The 27882-nt window shown below is 32.0% G+C and overlaps 1 pseudogene; it reads left to right on the forward strand.

Moving 5' to 3' along the window:
* Positions 1-6435: 6435 nt before the first annotated feature.
* LOC145088296 (kunitz trypsin inhibitor 5 pseudogene) lies at positions 6436-7195 on the forward strand (annotated as a pseudogene).
* The last annotated feature ends 20687 nt before the right edge of the window (positions 7196-27882 follow it).

Genomic DNA, 27882 nt, shown 5'->3' on the forward strand with positions numbered 1-27882 from the left:
CATTTGATTCTTCATCAGCATATGGGATTTTTTTGAGGGTCTCCGAGTTGTACTAATTGAAGGTGAAATTGATGAGTCAACCATTCGTCAAGTTTTGTATGATGTATATCTTGGTCTCTGTGTATGTGTATTCTCTACTTTTTGGTTGATGAATTGTTGTTCCTAGTAGGTTTGAGTTGGCAACTATCCTTAGTTATTAGGAGTTCGGATGTCAGAACGACGTTGTCCAGTTTTCCAGGTGTGCCCACGGCCTATTTATGTTCCACTGTTGTCATGTTGTGTCAGATGGGTTGGGTTTCAGCTTGATTCGATGAGGGTGTTGGCAACATTTCTAAAGAATTTTGGAATTCTTCTTAGAATTTGGAAATTTTATTGGTCTACTTGCGCATTGGTGGAATCTGTTCAACTTAATTTATGGCATTGGATCTTGTTTGGTGGTTAGGAGGGTGTTTTTATTAACGGTTGAGGTTCATCGTTTCCTTCGATCTGCTGATACTTCACCCTTGGGTAAGGTTATGTTAAAGAAGGAACACAATCGACCTGAGGAGCTTTGCGTTTTCTACTAGGGAGTGTGAAATGCTGGGAGTTTAACAAATAATGTTGTGAGGGGTGTATAGGGAGTGTGAAATGTTGTCTTTTCAAGTTGGATCAAGCGTTCAACTGTGTAGCACCTGGTTCCTGGTACGCAAAATTTATCTAAGTATTTTACGTTTTTAGCCTTGGACTCGGCGAGTTGTAGGCCCGACTTGCCGAGTAGAGACGGGTTTGGGGGCACGTTTAAGTTGGCGACTCGGCGAGTCCACATTTTGGACTTGGCGAGTCCCCGCTGTCTGGTGAAACTCTAAATTCCAAGGGTTTGCACCCTATTTAAACCAACCTTATGCGCCCCAACCTCGCCCCCTTCACCCTCAGAGCTCCCAACATCGTTCTAACCCTTATTTCTTGTGAGATTGAAGTGCTTTGGTGAGTTTCTTGAAGATTTTGAGAAGAAAGAAGAGTAGATCAAGAAGAGAAGAAGGAGGCCAGGCATCCTTCTGTTATCTCAGTGATTTCCTTGAGGTATAACTCGGTTTCCCTCTGTTTTCATGCTTATAGTCCCTTATAGCTCCATGAAAGTCCTTCTTGAGCCTTTCCCCAAGCTTGATTGTGTATTAGGGTTTGTAATAAGTTGTTTAGCCTCTAGATCTAGGCATGATTGAGCTCCAAGAGCTTGGATCTATTGCCTTTATGGAGCCATATTGCATGAAAGCCCTAGATCTACCCTTTTAGTGCATTTTGAGCCCTAAAACCTTCTTTGGTGATTATTTACACGTAAAGTTGGAAACTTTACGTGTTATTCGTGCCCTAGAAACCCAGATCTATAAATGGCATGAGCTGGATTCAAGCAAAATCGAGTATATAGTATTTGCATGTGACAGACTCGGTGAGTCGCTCATCGGACTCAGCGAGTCGAGTCGCGAGTCCCCGAGTTTTCCCCCTTTTCGCGTTTGCGAGGTGGAGTAGTGAGTCATAGGGTGTGACTTAGAGGGTCGGAAACCAGACTCACTCATGAAGTAACTTGGCGAGTCAATGCCATGACTCGGCGAGTTCAAGGCAATCTTCTTGCCTCAAGAACAGACTCGGCGAGTTGTTCATACAGCTCGGCGAGTCACAACATATAGTGTTCTTCGGATGAAGATGAACTCGACGAGTTGTTCATACAACTCGGCGAGTAGGATGAAGGACTATTGGCCTTTGGTTTAGAAGGAAAACTCGTCGAGTCAATGCGTAACTCGACGAGTAGAGACGGGTTTATGGTCAGACAAAGGGATAGGGACTCGGCGAGTTGGCAAGCCAACTCGGCGAGTTGGGTCAACTGGCACTTGACTTTGACTTTGACTCTTGGTTTAGTTAGGGGTAAATGGTTATTTTACCCTGAGGTCGGTTAGCAGTATTTGACTAAGTATTTTGTGGGACTTATAGCCGGAGGATTTCCGGAGCAGCAGCAGAAGAAGACAGTCAGTTCCCACACCGATCGGCAACTACTTTGAGGTGAGTTACCTTCCAGTAGCGGTGGGTCTACGGCCACAATGCCGGCCCACCAGTAGGAGTTGTATGACAGATGATTGTCTTTGTGATATTCATCTAGGGTTGCTACTACCTGTGTTATGTTATTGTGCTAGTATGATATGATGCTATGTGCTAGTGACAGTAGGGGGAGATAGTCCCCCAGATTACCGGTCGATAGGACCGAAGGGGTGGTCATGCCCAGCCATGCTAGATAAATTATATGATATATGTGTTATGTGGTAGTAGTAGGGGGTGAAATAGTCCCCAGTACCCGGTCGAGAGGACCAAAGGGGAGACCAGCACCCAGATATGCTAGTTAGTATCCGGTCGAGAGAACCGAAGGGGAGGCAAGCTCCCAGATATACTGGTCAGTATCCGGTCGAGAGGACCGAAGGGGAGGCCAGCTCCCAGATATACTAGACAATATCCGGTCGAGAGGACCGAAGGGGTAGGTCGGACACCCAAATATGCCTGAAAATATATGTGTGTTATGTGATTGTATGGTATGTGGTATGTTGGGGGAACTCACTAAGCTTCGTGCTTACAGTTTTTAGTTTTGGTTTCAGGTACCTCTTCTTCGAAGGGGAAGGAGCTCGTGTGGTAGCGGCCCATCACACACATGCTTGTGTTCCGCATCATGAGATCTTCATGGGGATTTGTACTCTGACACTTTTATGTTTTATAAAAATGTTTTCCAGACATGCAATATCTTTTGTGAAATGATATGATCGTTGAACGTTTTATTCCTAATGTTTTGCTAAGTACATGTTTTAAAAATGAAATTTTTGGCTCGTATTTTTGGGACGTTACAAACTGTCTACCTTATTTTCTGGTTGAGTGCGACCATGTTTTCTTCTAATGATGCATCGGTGATAGCCTGGACCGTGGAAGGGTTTCATGTTACAAAATGGTATAGCTCCTATGGTTTTTGTTAAGGTGTTGAGTGGAATGTTGATTGGGTTTCTATAGGCCGGTGTAATGATAGTCGTGTGCGTATAGGCCTACTGGGTGCTGGTCGGGAGTCTTCATGCATGTGGTAGGGAGATGGCAAGAACAGTGAGGAACCATAAGCTTCTCATTCCAATGGTTTGATGGTGTCACGACATGGCGTGAACCATCATGGATTTCAATTACGAGAGTTCAGCCGAAAGTTGTGTCATGGAGACTCGTGTATTTGGTTCATTGGTCTTTGGTATAGTTCGGTATTTGAGTAGTATGGAGATACTATTGATGGCTCAGTAGCAGACAAGTTTTGGTCGGGCTTTTGTAGAATGTGACTTGTTGGAAAAGTCATGGTTGTATATTAGTAGTTCATTCGTGGGACTGAATTTAGATGAAAACCCATCTCCACCGGGTGGAGAGTAGGTCTCTTTGGTATGGTAATCACCACGGAGCGGAGAATTGTTTCCACGAAGCAGAAGCTGGGCAAGCTCAAGCCCAAGTTTTTTTAGGGTTTTAAACGTATTTAAATGTAATGATTCATGTTTTAGGGCATTTTCTCAACCTCCATCACATCTAGAACTCCTTGAGAGCAACCCTAACCCGCCTCTTCGTGATTTGAGCTCCTTCTCTATTCTTGAACCACTTTTGGGTGCTTTTCGTGGTGATTTGATGACGCTTGAAGATCAAGATGGTTCTTTTGGTTGCAAGGAAGGTTGTTTCAAGTTTGGATCTATCAAAAATCTCTTCATTTCTAGACTATTAAGAGTATAAAGTTCATATCTTGCTCTTTAGTTTGTTAGATCTTGTCATTTGTGGTTTTTGGCACTTTTGCTCCATTTTATGGGCGATTTTGGAGTTGAGTGGACTCCAACATCTTTTGATCAGTTTGGAATGCTTCTTGGATTTCATGGAATAGAAAAATTATGATATTTTCCCTTCCCTTTAAGCCATGCAAGTTATCTTGGTCCTTTAGGTCATTATGATGTATGTTTAGATCTTGAAAGTTTGTGGCATCATTATAGATAAATTTGGAAATTTTATCCACCTAAACATCATGTCGATTCATATCTGAGGGTTAGAGACTTGGAATTAAGGGATTAAGTGATAAAGATGTATTCTTGGTCCCTTTGAGACATAAAGTTTAGATCCTTGGTTGTTTAGACCATTATAATGGATAAATTTGGAAACTTTATCCATTATGAAGCTCTTAGGTACCAGATTTGAAAATTTGGAAGCTTGGGTTTAAGTGTTAAGTACTTAACCCATTAAGCTGTTGGGACCAGTTCCTACGACGTGTAGGCTGGTGTTAACACGACTGTTTTGTCGTGTAGCTGCCAAGTCGTGGCCTATGGTTGTCCACGACGTGGTGATCAGCTGGGGCTAACTTTGTCTGTTGACGTTTTGAAAAGTTTGACTTTTGGTCAAACTTGGAGATGTGTTGAGCTATAGTATGAGATTTAGCTTGTGATTGGTTTAGGAGGTTCATGTAGCTGATTCTGTGGGATTTTGAGTATTGGATTTCAGCTCTTCATTCATGTGAGTCTTCTCACGATATTACCTATATCATAGTATATGCATGCCATACCAACAAAGCCTTATTTGCCGATTGTTGTTATGTGTATCTGAGTTGTTAATACCTCCAAGACTACTGTCAGTCCGCAGGGTTGTTGATAACCTATAGGGCTGCTGTGAGCCTATCAGACTGCTGTGAGCCTGTGAGCCCATCAGAATTATGATAGTCTTAGGTTTGTTGATAACTCATAATTGTTTATATTGTTGTGTTATATGTGATATTTAGGAAAGCTGATAGTCCTCAGGATTGTTGATAGTCCCAGAGTTGTTGATCACCTATAGTTGATTATTATTATGTGATGTATGTGATATTTTGGGGAACTCATTAAGTTGTGTGTTTATAGTTGTGAATTAAATGTTTGTCAGGTACTTATCGGATTGCGAAAGCGAAATTATACACACACATCAATAGTTTTGTGATTCGAGATTCCACATTGTCTTCCTTATAACTTTGATTTTGAATTATGGTTTATAAACAATTCGTTTGACTTGAATGTAACTTTATAAAAATGTGTATTTATTCTATTTTAAAAATAAAAAAATTATTCTGAAATTTGGAACGGTCACAGTTTATCAATTTACTGCAATATTAATGATTTTTATTTATATAAAAATATATATATATAGGGTCCACTTACTTTTGGTAGAGGTCTTAAACTCAACGACCTTCTAAGGCTGTGTTTGGCGCGCCACAGCTAGCTGATAAGCTAGCTTATTTTTCGAGCTTTTTTATATTGTCGTGTTTGGTAAGCCAAAAAGTAGCTTATAAGCTAGTTTTTTGAAAAACTACTTAGACTAGCTTTTTAGGAGCTTTTTTAAAATTTTCCAAATACACCCCTTAATTAATTATAAAAACACATACTCTTACATGTCATTTTATGTAATTTTATATATTTCAGCTAGCTTTTCAGCTGGTTTTACCAAACGTTATTTTTTATCAGCTAGTTTTTCAGCTATCAGCTAGCTTTTTATTGAACAACTAGCTTTTCAGCTATCAGCTAGCTTTTCAACCAGCAGCTAGCTTTTCAGCCAGTACGCCAAACATAGCCTTAGGCTGTGTTTGGCGCGCCACAACTAGCTGATAAGCTAGCTTATTTTTCGAGCTTTTTTATGTTGTTGGGTTTGGTAAGCCAAAAAGTAGCTGATAAGCTAGCTTTTTGAAAAGCTACTTAGACTAGCTTTTTAGGAGTTTTTTTAAAATTTTCCAAATACGCCCCTTAATTAATTATAGAAACACATATTCTTACATGTCCTTTTATGTAATTTTATATATTTCAGCTAACTTTTCAGCTAGTTTTACCAAACATTATTTTTTATCAGCTAGCTTTTCAACTATCAGCTAGCTTTTTATTTAACAGCTAGCTTTTCAGCCATCAACTAGCTTTTCAGCTAACAACTAGCTTTTCAACTAGTCCGCCAAACATAGCCTTAGACTAGTTTTTTAGGAGCTTTTTTAAAATTTTTCAGATACACCCCTTAATTAATTATAGAAACATATATTCTTATATGTTTTTTTATGTAATTTTATATATTTCAGCTAGTTTACCAAACGTTATTTTTTATCAGCTAGCTTTTCAGCTATGAGCTAGCTTTTTATTTAACAGCTAGCTTTTCAGCTAACAGACAGCTTTTCAACTACCAAAGATAGCCTAAAAGTTCTAGATAGTTATTTGAATTTTAAGTTTTTTAAACTATCTTCTTTCAAAAGAACATACCATACTACATTTAGCCTGGCTTGTATCTATCTGCCATTAATAGATATTTTTGGAATACATGCGTAAGGAATTTGACCACCGCGTGACACCACATCATCCACAATTGACAATTCTATGTACAACCCATTAACTTGACTATAAGTACTGCTCCACCAATGTCATGGATATCACAATCATAATTACCACGGATAAAATGCACACAATGAAGACACCACTCTTCATTTTCATCGTCTTCTCCACGCTCTCACTTTCTTCTGCCCAATCCCTAGTTCCTGTTCGCGACACTGACGGGAATATCATCCGGTCAGGCACCGGTTACTACATCTTGCCCACTACACGTGGCCTGGGTGGGGGCATTAAACTAGTGCCCACAACCATAAACGAGACGTGCCCTAGTGACGTGGTGCAAGAAAACAACGATCTGCAAAATGGGCTACCGTTGACTTTCATACCAGTCAAGGCAAACAAAGATGGCAACATCTTTGAATCCATCGATCTAAACATTAGGTTCTCAGGTTCAACGGCTTGTATCCGGTCTGCGATTTGGCGAATTGATCAGGGTGTGAATGGGCAACGAGAGATATCAAGCCATGGGAGCTTAGGGAACCCAGGCCCACAAACCATAAGCAATTGGTTCAAGATAGAGAAGCATGAGGATGGGTACAAGCTAGTGTTCTGCCCCACTGTGTGCAACACTTGCAGGCCAGCTTGTGGAGATATTGGTCATACGATTGCTAAAACTGGACGTCTAAGTCTGGTCATAAATAACACGCCCCTTAAGGTCAATTTTAAGAAGGCATAAAGACTTATGTGCCCATTGTGAATGGGTTGTATGTCGGTATACTTTGTATGTATAATAAAGGGCTGGGATATGCTCTAAAAGCTATTTTATCAATAAAGATATGATTCCAGGTCAAGGATTTAGTGTTTGGATCTTAATTTATGAATATTTAATTATATCAAAGATATCATAAATGTAAATATATTAATAGACATTTAATATGCTGACAATAACAATCCAACCCAACTACTACTTAAATGGATGTCCCACAGATGAGTTCAATGTTTCGAAAGGAGTCCGCCAATGAGACCCATTGTCTCCTTTCCCACAGATGAGTTCAATGTTTCGAAAGGAGTCCGCCAAGGAGACCCATTGTCTCCTTTCCTGTTTATCGTTGCCATGGAGGGGCTTAATGTAGCTTTATTAGCCGCTAAAGAGAGAGGCATTTTCAAAGGGGTAAAAATCCCAAATTGTGATACCGTATTATCACACCTTTTTTATGCGGACGACGCGTGGGTGAATGGTCTAAACGCAACATAAAAAATCTCGCGCGTATCCTCCGTTGCTTCCATGTGTCTTCGGGTAACCATTTCACCATTTCTTTAAAAGTTAACATCTTCGAATCAAATTTATTTACTATTCGTTAACTACAGTCAAGAGAACGACGAACAAATGTTCTGTAACACTGAAATATAATAGTTTTTGTTGTTGTTATGGCATTTGAGGCTTAAAATACAAGATTTTTGTGGTGGCTATGACATGGTGATGATACATCACGACGTGACTGTTGGAATAGTGTCTAAGGCTGCAACTATATTAGGCAAGTATTTGACCCGATTGTGCATGATCCTTTTGGGTTGCCTTCACCATAACAACTTGATAGGATGATTTATTAAGAGAGAGTAAATATTATTGATATATTATGAGAATAATATAAAGAATAATATATTGTTATTTGATTAATATAAGTCATAGAATTAATTGGAATTAATTTGGTGACTTAAAGAGGTTAAATAAAGGGGTATAAACTGTCAATTGTTTGATAGTTAAGCTTTAGACTGTAAATCCTTATAGATAGAGATGGGACGGATTCTAGAAGCTAAAGGATAGCGAAAAATCGTCCATTGCTTATCTAAGGAAAGGATTTGGATAGCTTTAAGAGAAGATTATCCAATTAGGGTTTAGGTTGTAACCCTTAAGGAGTCTACAAGTATAAATAGACCCTATGACATAAGGAAATCGGGACCTCACCTAAAGTAAGAGAACCCTGGCTGATTTCCTCCCCTCTCCTCTCTCCTAAATCATCTTCCTTGCTATTGGTGTTTGTAAGCCATTAGAGGAGTGACATTTGTGACTTTAGAAGCTCCAAGATTACAAGATCAACAAGGAATTCAAAGGTATGGTTCTAGATCTGTTTAAATGTTGTTATTTAACCTAATTAGCCATTAGAAGTCTTGGATTCAAAGCATGTTTAATTAGAAAGCCTAGATCCAAGCATTAGGGTTTTGCATGCGCACATAAGAAAGTTCTTATGGCTAAAACCCATCAGTGACGGCACCAGATGAAACACATATTTTTCTTGAGTGCCACAACGTGACAAGTTATTGGCCACGACATGACAGCCACCTACATGCAAAACCCTAATTTCCCTAGCCTTAAGCCCTGTTTAAGGGATATGATGGATAGTGTTTGCACACCCTCAGCCTCCATTTCACCCCAAGTAAACCATAGCCCCCATTGCCGAGTTTTTGAAGCTTTTGTGGTGATTTTAGTGCTTTGAAGGAGAATAAGGTGTCCATTAAGTGTAGATCCATGAAGCAAGCTCCTCCTCCATATTTTAGCTCATATTTTGGACCATTGTAAGTCTTCAAGATCCAATCTTTATGTGTTGTACTTATAGATCTAGACTTTTATGCTTTGTTCTTCATGTTTGGGTTAGTTGGTGTGGTGGGATTCCATAAAGTTTGCAACTTTATAGATCCTTGAGGTCCCCTTGTGGTTATATGTTCCAGATTTGAAGTATGACTAAGTTTTGATTACTTGCATGAGGTTTTCACCTCATTTTCATCATTTTGACCTAAATAGAGTTCAAGACATGCATGTCTATAAAACATCGATTTTTATGACTTATTGGGTGTGAGAAAGCCTTCTACAAAGTATTAATATGTAACTAGAAGGATTAAGGGCTTAATGCATTAAGTTGGCCAGAACAGTTCCCACGACGTAGAGGTTTAGCTCCCATGACGTGGCATTAGGTGGTCTTTGCGACTGTTTTTTCGTGAGGTCACCATGTCATGGCCAATGGAATTTTGACCGTTGATCTTTGACTTTTAGATCAAGTTGACCAATGGTCAACTTGAGGGTTTTTGGGCTATGGATTGAGGATTGGTCCCTGATTGTCGTATATGTGATGTGTAGTACAAGCTCTTGGATTTTGTGAGTTATATTGTTATCTGCTAGACTACAAGGTGAGTTTTCTCACTATAATTTGTACTATATTGTTATCTGCTAGACTACAAGGTGAGTTTTCTCACTATAATTTGTATTGTAGTATGTATCCTTATGTGTAGGATGTTGGTATGATGTAGTGATCTGTTAGATTGGTAGTTTTGTATGATTACATGTGTTTGCTGGTTATTGATTATTTGTTCGCATATGTCGACATATTATGGTTGGGTTGAGGCGGGCCTGATTTGTGTTGTAGGCCAAGATACTCGGGCGGTCTATATTGTAGGCCTTGTGAGGCGGTCCAGTCAGATTGTAGGCCCGACGGAGCGGTCCAGCTATACTGTAGGCCTTGCGGGGCGGTCCGATTAGACTGTAGGCTCGGTAGAGCGATCCATGCATTTATAGTCCTTACGAGGCGATCCAGGCAAACTGAAGGCTCATGTATGCATGCATTGTATTTGTATTGTTGTGTGGGGTATTTTGGGGGAATTCACTAAGCTTTCGCTTATATTTGTGGATCTAAATGTTTTAGGTACCTTAGAGGATCGGGGAAAGACGAAGACATGATCATACACATCATCCTGTTGATTTATGTTTTGATAGATGATATTGATACTCTATTTTTTATGGTTTTGTTTTGAAACAACGATTGATTAATTTAGATTTCATGAAAATGTCTTTTTAAAATGAAAAATTTTGACTGTGGTTTTTGGGACGTTCAGGTTCAAAGGGTTAAAGATCATCAAAGATATAGGGAAGATAAGCGACGACGCCCTTGAAACAAACATCACCACCTTGGGTCCATTAGTGCTTCCGTTACCAGATAAAATCATTTTTCTTCATGACTCTCGTAAAGTGATACCTCTCACACACAAAACCAAAAGGTTCAACCACTTCTACATCTTTTACTCTTTACGGGTCACAAAAGTCACTGCCTACTTGGCTCCGACACCAAGCCTTACTCCCCTGACTACAAGCTCGCATTAGAGCACTTCTGCGTTCACACTACTAGCAAAGCATTGGTGAACGAGCTCTAATGCAACCTTGGGCCGCAACGCTAACATGGAGCCCTTATGATGGTAGAAAGAGGGAGAGAAAAGGAAAAAATGCAGATCCAAAAAATGGGGCTCTTGTCTCCTTTTTTGTGAGTTTGGTTTTAACGAGCTTGATTTTGAGATCATCTTCAGGTTTGATAGGTTTCACGTCTCTGTCAGATGTTAAAAGGGGGTGTTGACAGGTGGTGTTTGCCGGTGATGATAGGTGGTGGTTGTCGAAGTTGAAAAATAGACGTAAAAAGGATCTCTACCTAAGCAGCCACTTGTGCTCCAAGTATTAAGGTGACACAGTTAACCTGTTGTTCTGGGTGAAGATGAGTAAAAAATATAGGTCGGCACCTAGTTTATGTCCACATAAAATTAGAAAAGGCGAAGTGAATGTGTTATACACAGGATATGTTGAATCATGTTTATCTAACGTCGAAGTGAATGTGTAAGTCTTCATAGGTGAGGAAATGAATAAGACTGAAAATCATGTATTAATGGTTTATTTGGTAGAAATCGAATTATGATCAATGTTGTTTTGTTTGGTAAGGTTGCTAATGACAAAATTATCATTTTAACCATCTACCAAAAAACAACTTCAAGGAGGTAATGTTGTATGATTATTTTGTTTTGTTGTTGTAAAAAAAAAACTTCAAAGAATTACAAAATTATAACTTAATTCACAAATTAATAAATTTGATTGCAATGAAACATATTAACTAAAATCAGAATTTATCTAAATCCAAAATTACAAAGGATATTATCGAATCATAAAGCCCCTCGATCTTCAAAATCCAAATTATTAAGCAAGAAAACAAAAGAAAAAAACGAGACAAGGAACTTATGTGGTTCCGTCGAACTAACATATGTCCACCAACAAGAACCGGCGAACTCTCTGTTACTATCGTTTCAAAAGTGGTTACATTAAGATACTTAACTACGAATTGTAAACCTTAGCAAATATAGTCCTGAACCATATACAAAAAAATCAGAATAACTAAACAGGCCCATACCGATGGAGTAAGTATTTGTTGTGTACGCTTATGTTAGTATATCCTATATCGGTACGACACAGTTATATATGTGGGAGTCTCCCTTCTCTCCACAAGGGCTCTTTAGAATAGACAATATTGGGCTCCACATATATTTACATGGTATCAGAGTCGACTTCCCGCACCCTAATGGTTCAACACATCCATGTTTACCCTCATCGAGCGTCCAACTCTGAGAGGGGAGTGTTAGTGTATCCTACATCGGTGCGATATGATAATATAAGTGGCTATATATTTTGGAGTCCCCATTCTCTCCACAAGGGCTCTTTTTGAGAGACAATTTTGGGCTCCACATATATTTACAGCTTATCCCATTGAAATCATTCGGGTTTTCTTCACTTTGTTTGGGTCGGGCTATTTTTTAGGATCAGGTCACATAACAATCTCCATCCTAACATGAATGTCTCAAACCATAAGGGATTCCCATTAGACATCCTATCTACCAATTTTCCTGAACACTCTTCTTAGAAAATATTTTGATGTCGAGTATAACATTTTTTTTCTCTTATTCTTGATGTACATGGAGCCTTAAAAGAAACATAAAAATGTACTTTTTTTATAAAATATTTATTTTAAATAAGCATATATATGTTGCAGCTTATATATTAAATGATTATTTTCTGATTTTCACCACTACAGATATAATTCTAAGAATTCCTATACTCATAATGTTTTTAATATTTTCAGTACTATAGATATAATTCTAAAAATTCCTATAATAATAATGTTTTTAGTCTATAATGTACAAGTAAAGTGACAATTTCTCAAAATAGATTTTCCAATAAAGTATTTTTTTTCGGTTTGTAGATCTCATTTTCATTCGTATTTTCTAAAAGAAGTATTCTAAGCATTGGGATACAACTAGTTAGATTTAACCAATCAAATAACTTATCAATCACCATGAAAATAACTAATATTATAAAAGTCTTAAATTTTTAACGTGTAATTGGAAAAAACTATAATAGTTTGTTATTATTATTATTATTATTATTATTATTATTATTATTATTATTATTGTTATGACCACAATTTTCTCACAAAATTATCACTCTAACTCACTTAACGAATTTAATGGTTAACTTTGCTAACTTTTTTGCAAAATCAGTCCTAAAATTTTCAAATTTGGTCCCTGAGGTTTGCAAAAAATTACATCATATGGTTTTTTAATTTTATTTTTCAATTTTCATATATATATATATATATATATATATATATATATATATATATATATATATTACTTTCATTTTTTACATATACTTTATTAATTTTCTTCTTTATCTTTATTTTTCTACAATTTGATTTTTTTACCTTTTTATCTTTTTTTTTTAATTTTTTAGTGTATATATAAAGTATATCAGAGTAGTTTTTTTTTCATATTTTTTTTTCGTATTATATTTTAACCTTTTCATCTTTTTATTTTTTTTAAAATTTTTTTCATTTTTGTTTTCCAAATATTCATTTTTTATGTAGTTTTAACTTTTTATTGACCATTTTCAAAAAAATATAAAATATACTAATATATTAGAGTATATTACAATTTTGATAATTTATAGTTTTTTTTTTAATTTTTTTATTTATATTCAAGTAAATGATGTAGTTATGTTTATATTTGTAATTTCGGTCCAAATTATTATTATTATTATTATTATTTGTTCTTTAGTGCTATTATACTTATGTTACGAAATTTTTTTAAAAAAAATTATCTTGTTTATTGAGAATTAGTGTTTCAATATGTAATATAGCTTGCAAATTAAACCATATTTCTATATGTGATATCAGTAGTTTAAATTCTCAATAAATATGGTTTTTTTTTTTTAATTTCCATGTTATATCACACATTGAAACACTAATTCTCAATTAACAAGCTAATTTTTTTAATTTTTATTTTTTCGTAACATAAATAAAATAGCATTAAGGAACAAAAAAAAATAAAGAGAAAATAAGTTGGACCGAAATTAAGAATATAAACATAAATATTTTATTTACTTGAATAAAAATAAAAAAAATACAAAAACTATAAATTATAGAAATTGTGATATACTCTAATATATTAATACATTTTATATTTTTTGAAAAATGTCAATAAAAAGTTAAAACTACAAAAAAAATAAAAACAAATAATTGGAAAACAAATACGAAAAAAAAATAAAAAAATATAAAGACGAAAAATTTAAATATAATACAAAAAGAAACTTAAAAAAAATACTCTAATATACTCTAAAAAATAGGAAACAAAAGGTAAAAAAATCAAATTATTGAAAAATAAAGTTAAAAAATGAAAATAAATAAAGTATATATAAAAAACATATATATATATATATATATATATATATATATATATATATATCGAAAATGAATAAAGCATATTAAAAAACGAAAAATAAAGTTAAAAAAAAAGCATGTAGTGTAATTTTTTGCAAGCTTCAGGGACCAAATTCGAATTTTTTAGGACTGATTTTGTAAAAAAGTTAACAAATTTAACTATGAAACTCATTAAGTGTGCTAGAGTGATAATTCTACGAGAAAGTTGTAGCCATAACATTAATAAAAAAAATATTATGGTTTTTTCCAATTACGCGTTAACAATTTAAGTTTTTTTGTAATATTAGTCCCCATGAAAAAGTTGATTGTAATAGTAAATGTGAAGCAGGTGTTGCAGTTAATACCTAAATAAACTGCAATTAAAAGATTGCATTGCTAAATAAATTGATTTTTTTTTCCAAAAAAAAAAAAAGTAAATCCCAATAGGGGTAAATGACATTATGTAGAACAGTGACCATGACTAAAATGTGAGATGGTGCTAGTTAACACAATGTACACCGGATTTTTTATAAATAAAAATTTTAAAAAATAGATGTACTTTGTTTTAAAAAATCAGGGTGTTACAATTAACCACCTTTTTATGGACAATCCATAATTACATATGGTATTATTTTGATACAAAATCAGTGGCGAAGCTTATTAAGGGAAGTACAATCACTGAATTCTACAATTACGATAGTTTTTTTTTTTAATTAGAAATAGCTTAGAAATGGAAATATAATGTTGTAACAAAAAGAAATAAAGTATGATGAAAAAGTAGGATGCTATAATACACAAGAACATCGTTGTATACATATGGTCTATTTCCGGTCTAGACTGAATAAACCGACACTTTTTGAAGAATTCCAAACTTAACAAAAGAAACAACCTCTTAATTCACATATGGTTTTTCTGTTACATAAAACAAATTAACAAAGAAAGTGGCACGCATGCACGCATGCACAAGAAAATGCAAAGTTTTCTATTTTCGTCTGCCTCAAGAAAATTGCAACTTTTTTTTGTTACAAGTTTACTGATTTATTAGTAATCCTTACAAATACATATATGAGATTCATTTTATATCCAATAAACTATTCACACAGGACTTAATGGGAACATACCCTAATATGATAATCTATATATGTGTATTATTATGAAAAGAGGATAAGAAATGCTTACTAGTACAAAATTTCACCTCTAAATAATCCAAAATGTTGAAATTGTTGACTCGAGGCATGAGTTTCTCCTATAAATTAAGAACACTCTAGTTTAGATTTCACGGCTTGAGTGGTAACCATAGTAGAAAAATTATCAAAGTCCTGACTTAAACACAATAATACATAACTACTAAACTACAAAAGTAGACTGCCATTTCATGATAATTTTCAACAAAAAATCATTTTCAACAAAAAATCGCATCGGACCTGACCTAATATTAATAGACATCAAAAATAAAAAGTAAAAAAAAATGAAAGTGTGTTGCTATTAAAGATGTTATTTCAAAAAGTACGTTGCTATAAATAAACATCAAGAATTAAAAACATTTTTTTTGAAAATATGTTGTTATAAAAACTGCCATTTCAGAAAGTATGTTGCTATAAATACACATTAAAAAACATTTTTTGAAAGGATGTTGCCATTAAAACTACCATTTCAGAAACTATGTTGCTATTTCTGAAAAAAAAAAAAAAGAATTTGCATTATACTTGACATCGCATCAGAGATCAAACTTGGTATTATTTTTTTCTTTTCTTTTGACCTCACAACCATACCTAATTTTTTTTTACCTACCATCATACATTTAGACTTGTTTCGGTTTTATTGACCTAGCATCAGACCTTGGTATTTTTTTTGTCCCCATTAAAACTTGCATTAGACTCGTACTAAAGTAATTCCATTAGTGATCAGACTCATACCAGAATATACCATTTCAAAGTAAAATAGTAGATTGCCGAAATAGACATCAATAATAAAAAAAAAGACAAAACTTCAAATTTGGTATAGAGAGAGAGAAAGAGGTGGGACCCTTTAATATTAAATAATTAGTTTTTTTTAATAAGACAAATCTTCATAAATGGTCCTTGTGGCAGTGAAATGACAGAAATACCCTTCACTTAACGGCCAAAAGCTAACGGAGTGAGCCGGAATGACCAAATGTTAAAAGTTTTGAAACCACAGGGACCATTTGTGAGGTTTTTTGAACTTAGGGACTAAACTTGATATTTTTGAAAACCACAAGGACCATTTTTGAAGTTTTGTCCAAAAAAAAACATTTTTTTTTTAAATTATGTTGCTATAAAAACTACCATTTTAGAAAGTATGTTACTATCAATGGACATCAAAAATAGAAAAAAAACATTTTTTGAAAGTACATTGTAATTAAATTTGCTAGTTCAAAAAGTATGTTGCTATTTTTGTTGAAACTTTTTTTTTAACCTACATTAACTCCGACATATTACACCATTTTAAAGTAACAAAAAATTAAATAAAAGCAACGAACTTACCATCATCAATGAAGAAGGAGCTCCATCTAAGTCATAATGAGATTCTTTTTACGAGTCTGACATGCTCTTAGGTTGACCATCTTTTCCTTTATTTAACCTTGATTCATCCACAGATTCATTGAACAATGAAAACAAACATAAAAAACTGACTATAGCGGCATACTTTCATTTATTTGTAAAGTATGTTGCTATTTCTGGGATTTAACCCTAAAATATAACAAATAAAAACACATATTAATATTTAGTTCAGTAGCTGCCCAAAAATATGAGGATTTCATGAGTAAACCTACAAAAATATCAAAGAAGTTCATCAATAAACCATAAAATTGTGTATTTTCTTTGTCAAAGTATTTTTTATAAGTAAACCACCTGTTAGCCTTTGCGTTCATATTTCATGTATGTGTGTGTGCATAAACAGATCTTTGTTTGTATTCCGTGTATGTGTGTATTGAAACACTTGGAAATCAAAAGGTCAATTGAGGAAATAAAATCTCCAAACAAGAAGGCAACTCGTCAAGTTCAAGGGCGAGAACTCGACGAGTAGGAACGCGGTCACATGTGTTTTTGGAAGACTAACTCGACGAGTTGGAGAGGATATACTCGACAAGTTGGACGGGGTTTAGGAAACCCTAGATCCGGGATTTTGCACCCTATTTAAGCATCCTAATCCCATTCCAGCCTCCAAGTACCAAACCCTAGATCCAGAAACCTTAATGCATTTGTGAGCTTATGAGCCATTTTGAGTGAAGTATTGTGTGTGTTGAAGCTTGTGAAGGAAGGAGAAGCATGAGGATTCAAGAAAAAGCTAGTAGATCCAAAGACTTAATTTTGTTCTCATCATTTCCTGGCAAGCAAGTCTCAAACTTGCTTAGTAACTTCTTAGATCTCTTTATTATCATTTTATTGAGTTTTTGGTCCAAGAAGCTTGATCTTTGGGATATGGACGTCCCAAGTGAGTAAACTGTCAGATCTAAAATCATGGAGGGCTTTCATGGCATAAAGGTACAAACTTTATGGCCATTAAAGCCCCATGCAAGCTATAGGATGTCATTTTGGCCTTTTAAGCTCCAAAAGGTCATGCATGGGGAGAAAGGTGGAAGCTTTACGTGTTCATGAAGTGTTTAGGGTCTAGATCTCTGTTTGTATGCCTTAGCTTGGAGTATAGGTGACTTGTGGACCAAGATCTAGGTCCTAAAGAGTTAGGGTTTGAGCTAAACCCATTAAGTAAAGGTATTAACTGGTAAAGTTGGAAACTTTACCCTTAAAAGGACATTTTCAATGTATATGAGAAGCATGAAGCTTAGATCTAGTTTTGCCGAGACTCTGGTCTCTTCCAAAAAAAAAAAATGAAGCTTAGATCTAAAGAGTAGGGGCTTAATCTATTAAGATGGCCCAAACAGACTGAGAAACTCGTCGTATCCATAAAGGAACTCGACGAGTTGAGTCGATTTGTCTCGATTCTGAATAGGGTAGAACTCGACGAGTCTGAGGAGGGACTCGACGAGTTGATTTGCTTTATCACGACTACGAGTAGCAAGGGAACTCGGTGAGTCAAGGGGATGACTCGACGAGTTGGATCGCGATTTAAGGGTTTCTGATTTATGGAAGTCGGCGAGTTGATGGGTCAACTCGACGAGTTGAGTCAACCTAGAATGTTGACTTTTTGACCATAATGTTGACCTTGACCAGAATGTTGACTTTGACCAGAGGTAAAATGGTCATTTTACCTTAAAAATGATTATTGGATTTTGACTAAGTGTTATTGTAATAATGATAGTCGGGGAATCGTTGGAGCAGCCATTAGAGATTCCTCAGCGCGAGATTTCACAGTCAGCTTTGCGAGGTGAGTTTTTCTCCATTAGGAATGGATCGAAGGCACCAATGTCGCCCTGTTTATGTATGTTAGCATATGCTGGACTAAGGTCCGATACCGAGCTATGCCAAATGTAGGTTTATATGTTTTTGGACTTCGGTCTGATGTCGGGGCAAGCCTGAGGAATGTTGTATGCTTGATGTCTTCGTGATTCTTGCATGTGTCTATTGGAATGTTTTCGGACTTCGGTCCGATGCTGGGGCAAGCCCGATGAATGTTTATATGTATTTGTTGACATGCTTATGTATACCGAGCTTTGCTTGATGTCGGGCGGGGCCCGATGCCGGATTTCGGTCCAATGTCGGGCAAGGCCCGATGCCGCACTTCGGTTTGATGTCGGGCGGGGCCCCATGTAGTGGGCTAAGCCCAAGTTATGTGTTATGTGTTTATGTGATTATGTGTATGATATGTGGTAGTTTGGGGAGAATCACTAAGCATCGTGCTTACAGTTTTCAATTTTGGTTTCAGGTACTTCTGCTAGTAAGGGGAAGAACTCGGGATGACTGCATTGCACACACCACAACGTTTAGCCTGGGATGATTTACTCTTATATTTGGACATGTGATTTTGATACATTGTTTTGATATGATGTTTTGAGATACTATCACCTATGTTTTTATGAGATGATTTGGTTCACTATGGTTTTATTTATAAATTAAAAGTGAAAATTTTGGACCGTATTTTAGGGATGTTTCAGATATAAATAGACAGAGCTGGGTTTCTCGAGATATTATGAACTTGTAGCAATCATAAGAAAACTAAAAACTAACCTCTTTCAAAATTTATACAGGGAGAGAAATCGAGATGAAGGTTTTCACTGAATCTGCAAAACAAAAATCAAAATCGAAAAATAAATTTAAATCGATTTGGGTTCTTGATATTCTACAAATCCATCAAGAAAGTAGAAATAAAGGATGAAGAGGTAAAACTTGTTCGACTTCAATTCATGGTGTCAAAACTTTTCAGATTTGATACAATTTAATTTCGAGATCTCGGTCATTTGGGATTGTTAGAGCTCAAAATGGCATTTTTATGTTTTTTCTGAATTTATGAATCTTTTTTTATTTGTGGTTGGTTCAGATAATTGATTACACACCTTATCCTAATCATATTCGTTTTGTTGAGATTATTGAAAGAAACTTATCTTCTTATTCGTCTTCTACAAGTATTTTAGTTTCCTTTGATTTTGAGACTGTTGAAGTTTATTAAAAACAGATCCGTTTGGAGTTTATCATTTAGTTCATGTGTTTGTATTTGTTGTAATCGCTATTCAATCAAATCGTCTATACATCATAACTCTTTTCTAATTTTTCGTTTCTAAAAGATTGAGTTGTTGGAAATGAGTGTTTTGTCCGCAGCAGGGTGTAAGGATCAATATTGATGATATATAAGAGGTTTAATTATATGATTAGCATCGTATACAGACCCTCACATATATCTATCCGTTTTGACAAATTTCATAAACGGTCCTTGTAGTTTCCAAAAAGTAACATATTTATTATATCTTTTGTTGGCGTTGCAGTGATGATCCATTTGGTTTCTAATTGCTCGTTCAGCTGTTAAATCTAACTTTTGAGTTGATTTTTTTTTTTAAATATCAATTTATCCTTGGATCAAATATGAAAATGTAAAATACCCAATGATCATTTCCTTTATTTACCATTTTACCCTTGCATTTAATATAATTTCATAATAAAAATTTGTTTTTTAAAACTACTATTTTACAAAAAAAAAATAATCAAAAAAGAAAAAAATAAAAATAAAAATAGAAAAAAGATCTTATTGATATTTTTTCTATTACAATGGCATCCATTTTGAACTTATTACTCAAATACGTATACTCATTAGCATATATAATATATATATATATATATATATATATATATATATATATATATATATATATATATATATATATATATATATATATATATATATATATATATATATATATATATATATATATATATATCAATGGCATCCATTTTATTCTTATCCTCTTTAACACTTTCATTGAAACCAAATAATGGCATCCATTTTGAACTTATTACTCAAATACGTATACTCATTAGCATATATATATATATATATATATATATATATATATATATATATATATATATATATATATATATATGTTAAAGTGTTTTTTCTACATTTATTGTGTGCTAGAGTAAAATTATATTATTATTTAATTAAATAATGATAGAAATTAAATAATTCCATAACTGTATGTATATTAAATGATATCCATAATTATAATTCTCTCTTTATGGAAAGTAATTAAATTCGTCATTAATGTCAGCAATAAAATTCTTTCAGAAAGAATTTAATATCTAGGTTTTTATGTCAGCAATAACATTATTTCAGGACTCACTGACTTAAAATACAATAAAGTTGTATGTAATATGAAGAATGAGGGTGTATTCTACTAGAATATACTCTCGTTCTCCTAGAATACACTCTTATTATTTTACATATGAATTCATTCTGAAAGAATATTATTATTAACATTAATTACGAATTAAATTAGTTTCTATAAAAAGGAATTATAAATATGGATATCATTTAACATACATTTAATGTTTACACAATTCTTATTGGTGCATTCTAACACACAATAGATGTGAGAAACATTTGAACCTACCTCTCTCTCTGTATATATATATATATATATATATATATATATATATATATATATATATATATATATATATATAGAGAGAGAGAGAGAGAGAGAGAGAAAGAAAGAGAGAGATAGAAAGAGAGAGAGAGAGAGAGAGAAAGAAAGAGAGAGATAGAAAGAGAGAGAGAGAGAGAGAGAGAGAGAGAGTCAAGATCAAATAAGAAAGAAATTTTTGGTAGGAAGGTAAAAAAAAATTTCTACATATTATTTTATTGAAAAAACAAAATAAATCACTAAAGGATTCATAAGTAATAAGTAAGATAATTCACAAGAAAAAATTCAAAAAAAAAAAAAATCTTCGTGATTCATTTTTATGTAAATTAAGAAAAAATTCACGTTTATGACAATTTTAGTGAATAACAACAAAATCATTATATAAATGAATCATCGCAATGTTTTTTGGGATTTTTTTTTTATGAATCATGTTATTTTTGATTCATTTAGTGATTCATTTGTTTTGTTTGTCAATAAAATATGTAGAAAAAACTTCTTACCTTCCTACAAAAAAAATTTCGTACCATATATATATATATATATATATATATATATATATATATATATATATATAGAGAGAGAGAGAGAGAGAGAGGTAGATTCAAATGTTTCTCACATCTATTGTGTGCTAGAATGCACCAATAAGAATTTAGTAAAAATTAAATTAAATGATTTTCATAATTATATGTATATATATATATATATATATATATATATATATATATATATATATATATATATATATAATTCTTTTTTAATGGAACCTAATTAAATTCTTCATTAATGTCAGCAATAATATTTTTTTTAAATGAATTCATATCAAGAAGAATGAAATTGTATTCTAGCAAAATAGAAGTGTATTTTAGTAGAATACACTCTCATTCTTCATATTCCATGCAACTTTATTGTATTTTAAGTGAGTGTGTCGTAAAACAAAAGACGAATTCATACATAAAAACCTAAATATGAATTTATTTTGAAATAATGTTATTATTGACATTAATGATGAATTTAATTAATTTCCATAAAAAGAGAATTATAATTATGGGTATCATTTAATATACATATAATTATGAAAATCATTTAATATCTATCTTTATTTAATTAAATAATTATTTAATTTTTACTAAATTGTTATTGGTGCATTCTAGCACACAATAAATATAAAAAATATATTAACCTAACTATATATATATATATATATATATATATATATATATATATATATATATATATATATATATACGGTAAAAAATTTGATAAGAATGTAAGAAGGTTTTTTTACGGCATATATTTTTTGGAGGACAAAATAAATAAATCATAAAAATTAATAAAAAATAAGATGATTCATAAAAAACAATTCCCAAAAACGTGTTTCGATGATTTAGTTTATATTCACTAAAATTGTTATAAAAATGAATTTTTTATTGATTTACATAAAAATGTATCATGAAGGTGTTTTTTTTAGAATTTTTTCTTTTGAATTATCTTACTTTTGAATCATCTAACGATTTATTTTGTTTGTATGCTAAAAAATATGTATATAAAAAATTTATTAACATCCTACCAATATTTTCCTTCTTATTTGATACTGATTTTATATATATGTATATATATATATATATATATATATATATATATATATATATATATATATATATACACACGCACATACAAAAGATCAAATAGGAACCACTAAAAGTTAAGAACAATTTTTTTATTAAAGTATAAAACAAAACCAACTTTCATCTTTTGTTATATCAGATCTACACAAACTGCATAAACTTTCACATGGTTATTTTCTCTCTCATCTCAAACTTGTAAAAACATACAAACATTACCACCAGTTAGCCACTAGCCACCACCCTTGACTGCCACCGCTTCCTACTGTCGGCGAACCACCGCCGCCTCCTACCGTCGACGAACCACCGTCATCAGATCCACAAGTTCCGGTTGGCTCAGAGATCTACAATTTCAGCTTTAGATATATAATTTTTCTTTTTAGATCTACAATTTCAGCTTCAGATCTATGATATCTCTCTTCTGATATAAAATTTTCGTCTTCAGATCTAATATTTTTGACTTCAAATCTTTGATTTTCTCCTCTAGATTATGATCTCCGGCGAGCGGTGATAACCACCACCTTCCTCAATCATTGTCGATTGCCACTTGGTCTTAGATCTGGAGTCAAGATGTTGTTTCAGCTTTCCTTTCTTTCTCTCTCTCTCTCTCTCTCTCTCTCTCTCTCTCTCTCTATAAAATGAAAAACATATAAAATCTGGTATGAGTTGGTTAGATCTTATAGTCGACCTTATCATCACCGACCACCGCCTAACATTAGCCACTGTGCTTTGTCGGAACACCAAAAAACGTCACACTTTGCTTCGAAGTCCAGATCTAGTTCGTCTCCAGATCTTCGACATCCAAATATGATGGAATACAAGAAAACTTCTTTGATTTGCTTCGTTGAAACAATAGATCTGACGGAGATTACCGCCAATAGATCTAACATCCATATCTAATGCTACCACCGTCGATATGACTGAACCTCTGCCACAACTGACGTTGCACCACCATTGTTGTTTCCTACCATCGGTGCTTACGGATCTGAAGCTAGGGAACAATCTCAAATTTGGACATAAGATGCATTGAAGGTGTTTGTGTTGGGTTTTAGATCAAAAATAGTTTCATAAACTAGAAAAATATGGCAACGGAAGACTTAATATTTTGAACATAACATAACATTTTATACCCACCAAGGATCTCCTTGCAAGTTGTAAAAAGATTTAAACACCAACCAAAGAAGAAGTGAAGAAATGACAACCTTTGTAGTTCTTTGGGTCCTCTTGGGAGGCTTGGAAGTTGATGAAGAATGTGGAACCTTTGAGACACCAATAATGACTTAACTTGATGTAGATGCTAGTTCATAAACTCTTAATTGCTTAAGCTTTAAGTTCATAACCAATATGAACTTAAAAAGGGCATGAAAATGAAAGTAAACTTCAAGAAGAGATGAAGAAAAGAGAGAGAGAGTAACCTCCTCTAAGGAGGTTACAGTTTAGGGAAGCAATAATGAAGCACCCAATTCAAGAGTGGAAGCCTTATATTTATATTGTCTTAAAGTGAAGTCTTTAACCATTAGGTCCTTCCACTTTAGACAAACATGTCCCTAAAGCTTACATGTCTCCCATGCTTATTATTACTTTTGATTAAACATACATGAAAACCATACTCTTGTCTTTTGACTCTTATTTTATAAAAATAATAAAAGGAAGAAGACAAAAGCTTTATATTTTATAAACCAAGTTTATAAAATATAAACTTTAACTTTTTGGTAAAAGATAAAAGAATTTATCTAGTCCAAAATGTTATGCATCACTTATTAATTCATACCATATGAATTGTATATAATGTTACTTGCTAATGAATATTATAATTTCCTAGAAATAAATAATTTCCAATTTAATTATAAGAGTTTATTGAATATTTATTAAAACCAATTTCCAATAAATAATCAATTGTATCAAGTTGTTGTTAGTGTGACCCATTAGTATCATATGTTAATTAGTAATATCACTTTAATATGACTCTTGAGCATACTAGACATTTCAGTTTGATGAAATGTTTCACTAAAAACAATGTATGTTTTTAAACAATGAATAATATGAATAAGTTTCTGAATTAGTTTCTTAAGCTGTGAATAAGTGCTTTTTTTAATAATTATTAAGTTGTTAATACATGGATTTTATACGTATCTATATTAATTAGAAAAAAATTTAAGCTATGAATGCATGATTTTTTTATAAATATTAAGTTGTGAATTCATGATTTTTTATAAATATTAATTTTTGAATGCATGATTTCTTTTCATAGATTTTAGTTGTGATTAAATGATATTTTTATAAGTTTTAAGCAGTATATGTATAAATTTTTATAAGTTAATGTGAATTTAAACGTGTTTCTATTATATTAGTGTTTTCCCAAATAATATGAATTTAGGTTTTTTAAGTTGTGAATTCTGATGAGTGTGTGAACTGCTATCTAATACAACCTCCAAGCTCCAAACATCATCAGCTGTAATTTTTAACCTGTAAATATATTTTATTAAACTATGAATTTGTGTATTAAATTGTGAATTAAATGTATTAAGTTGTGAATTGAGTATATTAAGCTGCTAATTTTTTTTTTTACGAATTTTATTTTTGCTTCTAAAATATAAGATGAAATAAACATTATATATAGATTTTATTTTCTCTAATTTTGAATAACATGTAAAATTTAAATTGTGAATATTATATTAATTTTTGAAAAAAACACTAGTCTACATATTTTAAGGTATGAATATAAGTACTAAGTACGGAATATGAATGTGAATGTATAGTTTTTGTATATTAAACTATGAATTTAATATATTATGCTATTAATTTTGTGTATAAAATTGTGAATAAACTGTTTTAAGTTGTGAATTGATTGTATTAAATTGTGATTTTGTATTAATTTTATGTTAAAATATGAATATTTGTATTAATTTTTTTGTGAGTATTTTTCGTGAAGTAAATATATAAGAATGTATTAGTTTTTATAATTGTTGCATTAAACTCTAAAATAGTGAATTAATTTTTTTTATTAAATTGTGAATATAGTATTTAAGCTAACAATACATGATTTTATATACAGATTTGGTTTGAAAGGAATGATGGTTACAACGTTGATATAGATGGTTGGTGCTGACATGTGGTAGTTGGTGGTAGAGTTTGAGTTTGACTCTTCTAAATTAGTGAATTAGTGATATTATGATTGTATTTTAATTGTGAATTTTGTATACTAAACTATGAATGAATTGTATTAAATTTTGTATATTGTATAATTTTTGTGTTAAAATATGAATCGATGTATAAATGAAAATATTAGACTGCAAAAATTATAATTTTGCCCTTTCAGTACCAAATATTCAAAAAAAAAATCTGGATTTTAACATGTTTAATAAGTATTGTATACATATTACTTATAAAATACGGCTCTTAATCTTTTGTGGTTCTTATTTGAACCAATATATATATATATATATATATATATATATATATATATATATATATATATATATATATATATAATTCTCCATATCTCTTGAAAAATCCACTCTATTAAATTGATATTCCTACCCACTAAAAAGACAAAATGACATGATGAAATACAAATTGATATATATATATATATATATATATATATATATATATATATATATATATATATATATATATATATATATATATATATATATATATATATATATATATATATATATAATTCTCCATATCTCTTGAAAAATCCACTCTATTAAATTCAGATAAAAATAAACAGAGGACAATTACTACCCACTAAAAAGACAAAATGACATGATGAAATACATATTGATAATGATTCGAACTCTAATTCTTGGAATATTGAACCCATTTATTTTGTAAAATAAATTGCGTCTTCGTGTTAAATTTAAACATTTAGAAGCATTCATCTTTAATCCATGAATGTTTATTCATCTATGATTCAAATTCTCATAAGCTAACACAATTTGCATCAAAATCAAAGGATCCCCAAATCCATTGGAGTCTGATAGGAACAGAATGTTACAAGAATAACCTTGGTGCCATCAACTCCAAAAAGAAAGTGGCGAATATTGCGAGAACGAAGAAAATTTAAATTTCTTTGCAAGAGGACATCAAAGTAATCTTGAATGAAATCAATTAGTAACAAGAACCACATATTGATTAAAGAAGCCCTTAACAATTGTTTTGAATTCAGGTTACCCTATACAGTAACACTATTAAAATAAGTAATTTTATACCTAATATATGTTAATCATACACACATTTAACAAAATTTTTTATATTTTTTATACAAAAAATATTTATAACAATCTTTACAAAAATATAACAAAAACATTAAAAAAATATATCCGAACAAAAATAATAAAAAAACCTATAAAAATTATTCAAAAAATGTTTAAAAAATATAAAAAAAACAAAATATAAAAAAATTAAAAAGTATATTCGAATGAAATTATATATATTTTTATTTTTTTACTGCTGACATTATATATATATATATATATATATATATATATATATATATATATATATATATATATATATATATATAGATCCGGTAAGAAGTTTTTTTTCTACATATTTTTTTTTACGAACAAAATAAATGAATCACTAGATGATTCATTTGTAAGATGATTCACAAGAAAAAATTCCCAAAAGAACATATTTATGATTCATTTTTAAGTAAATTAAGAATGAATTCACTTTTATGACAATTTTAGTGAATAACAACAAAATCATTGTATAAATGAATCATCGAGATGTTTTTTTGAGAATTTTTTCTTGTGAATCATCTTACAAATGAATCATCTAATGATTCATTTTGTTTGTTCGCGAAAAAAATATATAGAAAAAAAAACTTCTTATCTTCCTACCAAAAATTTCCTTCTTATTTGATCTTGACTCTCTCTCTCTCTCTCTCTCTCTCTATATATATATATATATATATATATATATATATATATATATATATATATATATATATATATATATATATATATAGGGAAGGGTTATATGGAAAACAAAAAAACCTTAAAAGAACTCTAAAAATAATAAAAGTACATAACAAAATACTTAGAGATCATAATTTTTTTTGACTTTATATTATGAAAATCGCAGCTTCTTTTATAAATTCGCTAAAAATCGATTTTTTTTATTTTTTGATTTTTTTTCAAAAACATTTTCAACAAAATTATATAAAAAGCTGTGTTTTTTATAATATAAATGTGACAACTGTCAATTCTGGGTAAAAAAAGTCAACAAAAGTCAACCAGATCAACTCAACGTGTATTAGAATCTTAGGTGAATTGAGATATTCCCTA

This window comes from Lactuca serriola, chromosome 2 (genome assembly GCF_051521515.1).
Source record: "Lactuca serriola cultivar US96UC23 chromosome 2, Lser_US96UC23_V15, whole genome shotgun sequence".
NCBI classification, from domain to species: domain Eukaryota; kingdom Viridiplantae; phylum Streptophyta; class Magnoliopsida; order Asterales; family Asteraceae; genus Lactuca; species Lactuca serriola.